The sequence below is a fragment of the Podarcis filfolensis genome, assembly GCF_964270895.1.
Source record: "Podarcis filfolensis genome assembly, chromosome: 15".
Lineage (NCBI taxonomy): Eukaryota > Metazoa > Chordata > Lepidosauria > Squamata > Lacertidae > Podarcis > Podarcis filfolensis.
Window position 1 is genome coordinate 474794 of NC_139618.1, and position 7739 is coordinate 482532.

Below are 7739 nucleotides of genomic sequence, written 5' to 3' on the forward strand. Positions count from 1 at the left end.
CATGTTTTGTATAGCTGTATTTTCAATAGGTTGCTGTAAGCCAGGCATGTCCAAAGTCTATTTCGGAGGCCTAATCCAGGGTAAAATTGTAAAAAAACAACAACCAACAACTTCAATCCTAAAAAAAGGTCAATAACTTTGGTCAGCCCCCATGGCCCTTCACTTCGTCAAATCTGGCCCTCTTTGAAAAAACTTTGGACACCACTGCGTAAACTGTTCTGGGCAAAGCTCATTGTGGAAAAGAGGTATATAAGTAAAATCCACCCATCGATCAATCAATCAATCCTCCAAGCGACTCCAAGTCAACAGAGCTTGAGGGTCGTTCTGCAACTGGTGCAGCTGCAAGGAGGGACTGGTGGCATTTATATCCTGTCCTTTTCCCCAAGGAGCTCCAGGTGACATTCATGACTCACCCCTTCTCATTTAATCCCCATCACAACCTTGTGAGGTGGGTGAAGCTGAGGGGCCGTGTCTGGCCCCCAAGGTGAGACCTTCATGTCTAAGTGGAGATTTGAACCCTGGTCTCTCCTATATCCTAGTCCGATGCTCTAACCACTACACCACACTAGCTCACCTCTGGGCGCTGGCTGAGGAGCTGGCAATGTTGCCAAGCCCACCACTGGCCCTTGCTGCTCTAGCGCTCTCCAAGTCAAGGGGTGGGCACCTGGACAGTGCCCAGGGAGGAGGTTGCACGGGAATATTTCCTTTTGCTCAGTGGCAGAGTGCCATCTTTGCACAGAGACCACCCCAGGTACGGCTAGGAAAGACCCCAGAGGCCGAGTCAAAGGCACTTCCCTGTGTGGCTCATTAAACCAGCTCTCCTTCTGGAGCTTGAGGACTAGGATCTTACTTTATGCTTCAGGAAAGCGTGGCAGCTCGATGGCAAAAGCACCTGCTTTGCATGCAGAGAAGGTTCCCCGTCCCGTCTCAAGCAGGCTGAGGGAAAAACAACCTGCCTCTGAAAGCCTGGAGGCAGACACTGCTGGTCAGAGTCGGCAACACTGCCCTGAAAGGAGCCAAGTGTCTGGCTTGGTCAAATCGGTTTCCCATGGTCACCAGAAGAAAAGTGACTGCCCCAAACATGCCAAGCTTTCATTTGCCCCTTTGCACCAGAATGGTCTCCTCCTGCCGGGACCTCACTCCTCTGTCGCTTGCTCAGAGAATTCCTCAAAGGCAGCCTTTGCCATCTTGGGGTCCCCCAGATGTTTGTGGGCCCAACACAACAGCTGGGCAGCTGTATTGGGGCCTCCAAAGCAGCTGAAGGGCGCCAGGTTGACCGATTTGTGGCTACTCCCAAGTCCATCGCATGATGAGGGGATGATGGAAGGGGCAGCAATCTTTCAATTGGGGCATTCTGCCTCAGCCACCCACCCCGTCTCTGAGCTGTGATTCCTGTGATTCTACCCTTGGTGGTCCCTTCCAATTCTGTGACTGCTGCCCAGGAGGAACTCTGGAACTCCAAAAGTTGTTTCTTTGCACCGTCGTTCCTCCTCCCCACCAAAATAAAACACCCCTCAACACTCAACCGCTGCCGGATCTTCCATCCGCAAATTTCTGGGAACGCGAGGTCAAATGCCCAGTTGACAGCAACCTGCAAAAATGTCACCGCGGTGAATAATAACTACCAACGGGGATGCCCCATCCATCCGTCACACCGGCTCCTTCCCCAAGTGAGGGGAACAGCCAAACTTTAGAATTATGGAAGAGTTTGGGGATCTTCCTGGAGAAAGCGGAAGATCAGTTTCTCCCTCCTCATAGACGTTAGCAAGCAACATGTCTCACAAGCATACACAGAGTGCCAAGGGTCTGCTCACCTCGCCGCCGGGAAGCTGGAGAGGCTTCGGGGCCCCGTTCCCTTCAGCGGGAGTTGCGCGCTGCCCGGGTTAAGTGACGGGACGGCGGAGAGGTCTCGGCTTACCTCTCTGCTCCGAAGCAGCACCTCCGAGACGCGGAAAGGTCATGCGGAGTGAGGCGCCCTTGGGTGGCTCTGCTGCGGCGCGCGCGGCTCAGCTACTCTCCGCGCTGTGGGAGCCCGGAGACTGCTGCGCTCTCCAGGTGAGGCGGAGAGGCATTTGGCGAAGGAGGCAAGGCGGCAATTATGATATCAGCAACTCCTAGCCTTGGGCAATCGAGCCTCTCAGAAGGCCGGGGAAAAAGCGACGGAGAAGTCGAAGGCTCCCGCTCTCTGCGCGCCTCCACGCACCCCTTCCCCCTGCCTCTCAACTTTCCTAGGTGCGACTCGGGAGGAGTGGGGATGAGCTATCCGAGGGTCACCTGGGCAGGTGCTCGACCCTCCGCAGGTGGGGTGAAGGCGTGGGGCGGAGCCAGCCTGTAGCTAAACCTGCGTGCGTCTGGCAGAGGCAATTGCGCACCTCCTGCCCCCTTCCCATGGCATCACAGAATTGCAGCGTTGGAAGGGGGTCCAAGGGTCATCTAGTCCAACCCGCTGCAATTCAGGGATCGCAGCTTAGGCGTCCCACAACTTTGGGGGTGGAAAGAGGGTGTGGGGCAGACCCCTTGCGCTAAAATTATGGTTTTAATGGGGATGGGGTTTTAACTCAGGTGCGTGTTTTGTTTTCTTTGGGGTGGGTGGGGTTGTTTAAAATTGTTCTTAAGGGCTATCTGTTAATGTGCAGTTTGTATTTGCAGTTTTTGTTTTAGTATTTTGTTGGAAGCCACCCGGAGTGGCTGGGGAAACTATGATTATTATTAAGCCTTTCCTCTAAGCTCTGTATGCTCCTTGGGGCAGGGAGCTGTCCCCTTTGGACACAAGGTACTCTGATGGCCTGGTGCAAGCAGGCAAGAGCAGCAGGAAGGCAGGGACCTGGAGATGCTGCTAGGGGATTGAGCCCAGGGCCTTCTGCATGCCAAGCAGGGGCTCTGCCACTGAACTATGGCCCTTCCTTTAAAAATAAAGCAAGATTCTAGTCCTCGTGGTTCTGAATGGAGGTTTGAAGCACAGGAAGCTGCCTTATACTAAGCCAGACCACCATCTAGTTCAGCATTATCAACACTGACTGGCAGCAGCTCTCCAGAGTTTCTCCCAGTCCTACCTGCTGGCAATCAAAGCTGAGACCTTCTGCATGCAGAGCAGGGGCTCTGCCACTAGGCTGCATCTCTTCCCCTCTAAAAGCCTACTAGTCCTCATGATTCTAAATAAAGAGGAACATAGGAAGCTGCTTGACACAACTTTGGTCAATGTAGCTCAGTATTACCCACACTGACTGGCAGCAGGGGTTTCTCTCTCTCCCCCAGCTCTACCTAGAGATGCTGTGGGGGATTGAAGCAGGGCCTTCTGCATGCCAAGCAGGGGCCCTTATGGCCATTCCCTCAAGACTCACCAGGAGCTGCCTTAGGTGAGGTCAAACTCTTTGTCCTCTCTCCCAGCTCTGACTGGTAGCGGCTCTCCAAAGTCTCAGGCCAAGAAGGCTCCTTTCTCACCCCCTGTTTAGGGGAATGAGGGGGGGGGGTAAAAACCTGGCCCAACCTGAGAAGCGTGCTTCTAATCACACATAATTTCAAATACAAATACAAATATTATTTATTTGTACAGCCGAAGCCATTTCAAAAGATAAAACCCATAAAATGGAATAAAAGCAAAATAAAATACATTACATGGTGAAAATAATGATTGAAACTAGGCAAGGATATTGACAGAGGAACTGTGCAGAGGAGGGTGACCAAGATGATCCGGAGTCTGGAAGCCAAGCCTTATGAGGAACGGTTGAAGGAGCCGGGTGTGTTTAGCCTGGAAAAGAGGAGACTCGGAGGAGATAGGAGAGTCATCTTCAAATATCTCAAGGGCTGTCACATGGGGGAGGGAGCAAGCTTGTTTTCTCCTGCTCCGGAGGGTAGGACTCGAACCCATGGCTTCAAGTTACAAGAAAGGAGATTTCAACGAAACATATGGAAAAAACTTTCTGACAGTAAGAGCTGTTCAACAGCAGAATGGTCTCACACGAGAAGTGGTGGGCTCTCCTTCCTGGGAGGTTTTTAAGCAGAGGTTGGACGGCCGTCTCTCACGGATGCTTTAGCTAAGATTCCTGCATTGCAGGGGGTTGGACTAGATGACCCCCGGGTCCCTTCCAGCTCTATAATTCTACACAAGCCAGACTCCAGCACAGCAGCAACTCTCCCCACTTGCAACTGGCATTCAGAGGATGGAGAACATAGGCATTGTGTCTAATAGCCAGTCCTGACATTTAGGTTAGGTCACAGAACTGTAGGGCTGGCCCTGAGGATCATCCAGTCCAACCCCCAGGAATATGCAGCTGTCCCATGAGGGAATCGAACCTGCAACCTTTAGGAAATGTAAATTGAATATTCAGCCACTTATTATTGAGGGGAAGTGCGTGGAACAGGTCTCGGTGTTTTGATTTCTGGGAATGGAGTTGAGAGATGACCTAACCTGGGGAGAAAACAGCAAAGACCTGATGAAGAGAACACAGTAGAGGTTATATTTTCTGAGAATCCTCTGGAAAAACAGTCTCTCAAAGGACCTGTTGATGGCATTTTACCATTGTACTGTGGAGATTGCATTAACTTATGGTCTGTGTGTGTGTGGTTTGGGAGCTGCACGGCCAGGGAAAAAACAATGCTGTCCAGGGTTGTAAAGACTGCGGAGAGAATAATGGGGTGCACTCTTCCCACCTTGGATCAAATCTATGCTTCCAGGCGTCATAAGAAAGCTGCAGAAATAGCGCAGGATAGTGCGCACCCCGGAAATGATCTCTTTCAGCTTCTGCTTCTGGAAGACGGTACAGGGTTATAAAGACAAGGACTTAAAGCCAGCATCTTAAAAACCAGAGACATCACCTTGCCAACAAAGGCCTGTATAGTTAATGCTATGGTTTCCCAGTAGTGATGCATGGAAGTGAGAGCTGGACCATAAAGAAGGCTGATCGCCAAAGAACAGATGCTTTTGAATTCTGGTGCTGGAGGAGACTCTTGAGAGTCCCATGGACTACAAGAAGATCAAACCTCTCCATTCTGAAGGAAATCAGCCCTGAGTGCTCACTGGAAGGACAGATCCTGAAGCTGAGGCTCCAAGACTTTGGCCACCTCATGAGAAGGCTCCCTGGAAAAGACCCTGATGTTGGGAAAGATGGAGGGCCCAAGGAGAAGGGGACGGCAGAGGACGAGATGGTGGGACAGTGTTCTCGAAGCGACCAGCATGAGTTTGACCAAACTGCGGGAGGCAGTGGAATACAGGAGTGCCTGGCGTGCTCTGGTCCAGGGGGTCAGGAAGAGTTGGACACGACTAAATGACTAAACAACAGCAACAACAAGCCACCTGAGAAACAGTTTCTACCCAAATGCGATTTTGGTTTTAAACGCATTGTAAGGAATCTGTATAGGAGTATATTGTATTTAAAAATGGGGTATCAGAGTTTTTAGGGGGCTAACCAGGTTGAGATAGCTGGGATAGCAGGCTTGTTGGTTTTTGAATGTCTTATGTAGATTTTTCAATTTCGTTGTTCTGTATGGGACAATGACAATAAAGAGTATCGTGTCGTTATTCAGCACTGTGGTCTAACCAACTGAGATATCCAGACCTGCCGAAGGGAGAACAAGACATTACTGCTGCTCCTTTGCTGCCACCCTTGCAATGGTGCACGGGGTGTGTGTTTGTGTGTGTGTGTGTGTTTTGCGGAGCAGCGGCCTGGGATCCCCTCCAGGGAAACACGCCTGGGCGTAGCTCCCTCAACCGTCTGCTGCTGTGCCTTGAGAGAGGAGTTGGGGCTTGCCCTTTATCTCTCGCGCAACGTCCTCCGGGGAAGGTGCGCCCCGAATTACTCCACCTGCGCTGGCCCTTTGGGTCCCCAGGAAACACCCCCCCAGATGGGCGCGGGGGATCGAAGGGGCTGATCCGGGGCCAAGGGGCGGCTGCCACGGTCACGGAGGCCACAAACCCAAAAGGAAATGGGGTCTTTTCCAGCCTCCCCCCAGCCCACAGTGCCAGATTTACGTATAAGCTAAACAAGCTGTAGCTTAGGGCCCCATACTCTTGGGGCCCCCCCAAAAAAATTAAAGAAAAAAAATCCTGTTCATTTCCAAAATATAACATTAAAAAAAATTAAAATAAAACCTACATACAGCAACAGTGTTTTGTGTTGTGTAGGCTCCTATGATGTAAGTCATGGGCCCCGCCTGCTAGCCTGCTCACTAAAATATCACTGGTTTGCTCATTTCTATATATAGGGTGCCTACATTCTGCATGTGCAAATGGCTTTAGATACCTATTAGGTCCCTAAATTACCATATATATAGCATATATTCAACACAAAAAACAGCGACAATTTATTGTTGGCAAAGGACAGCTGGACATATAAAGGGCCCCATTAGCTTAGGGCCTCATCAAACCTAAATCTGGCCCTCCGTGTCAGTGGGGGGAAATGGTTCACTTATTATTTCATTTCATAAAAAGTCATATACCACTTGATTGTAAACAACAAAAGGATAGAAAACAGTAAGATTATCAAGAAGAAAAATGAACAACAATTTAAGAAACAATATGTTAAAAAAGAAACACATTAAAACTAGCAGGAGCTGAAACGTGGGCAGGGAAGGTGTCTGCATGATATCAATAGGCAGGGAGTTCCAAGGTGTAAAAGGGGATTACAACCCAAATTGTTGTCTGCTGTGGCTTTGCACAGCTTGGGGAAAAGTCTCTGTGGGTGAGGAGCTGCAATATCTGTAAGGAGAGTGAGTGGTGGCCAAGTGGTGAGAGTGCCAGACCAGGGTTCGAATCCCCACACCCTCTCGGCCATGAAGCTCTCACTGGAGGTGAGCTCTTCTTTCAGTTGAACCTGCCTCACAGTGTTGTTGTGGGGATTAAACGAGGAGGTGGGGAGAACCACAGGCCAGCCACCTTGAGCTCCTGGGAGGGAAACGTGGGAGAGAAATGCAGGACAAAAATAACTAAGTAACATCACTCCTTCTAACATTCACAGCCAGTTTGTGTGCCAACAGGACCTGGAAACCAAATGGGACCACTGAGAAGCAGTAGGGATGAAATGGAGAAGACGCCAGGTCCAGAGATGAACTGTGGAACTCCCTCCCACAGGAAGCAGTGATGGCTTTAAAAGAGGACTGGAGACGATCGTGGAGGAGGAGAGGGCCTTTCATGGCTGTGCTCTGCACATGCTTTTGAATGCCAATTGCTGGAAATGGCAGGAGGGGAGAACTGTTCTTGTGCTCTGGTCCTGCTTTCATATTTCCCAAGATGGCATCTGGTTGGCTGCTGTGAAAACAGGATGCTGGACTAGGTGGGCCCCCTTTGGCCTGATCCAGCAACCAGGCTCTTCGGACGTCCTTATGGAACCTCCAGCTCCAGGGGCAGTCTATCTCGATTCCTACGTTCTCAGGGGCATGTGACTTCTGTGGGAACAGGAGGCCAGACTAGGTGTGCCTCCCTCAGGCCTGATCCAGCCCTGCAGGGCTCTTCTGATGTTCTGACCTTGAGATATACTCTCCTCGACGTATGCTAATTGAAAGAACAAAGGATCCAATTTTCCCCTTTATGTCCTAGAACCTCCTGCGCAAATATATTTTCTGGTCTATCATTATGACATTACTATTATTATTACTGCTATTATCGTGATTGTATTTCCACGGATAGAAATCTCTCCTTCCTTTGTGACCCTGCCAACCAGGGGAATTATATCTTTTTGTTCACGTTACGAGTCGCCACCGGAGTTTGTCTACTGGCCCGACTGCAGGCATTTTGAAACAGTTTT

At 50.3% G+C, this 7739-nt stretch overlaps 1 protein-coding gene across 2 annotated transcripts in view; it reads right to left on the reverse strand.

Annotated features, from left to right (window-relative positions):
• The window catches only part of FOXN1 (forkhead box N1), a 50054-nt gene extending 47987 nt beyond the window's left edge, over positions 1–2067 (reverse strand). The window contains exon 1 of one of the 2 annotated variants that reach the window (XM_083587296.1): positions 1919–2067. The gene's annotated coding sequence lies outside the window, so the exon portion shown is untranslated. Of the gene's footprint in view, positions 1–1814 lie in introns of both variants that reach the window. The other variant, XM_083587297.1, reaches the window with a different exon arrangement.
• Between the last annotated feature and the right edge of the window lie 5672 nt (positions 2068–7739).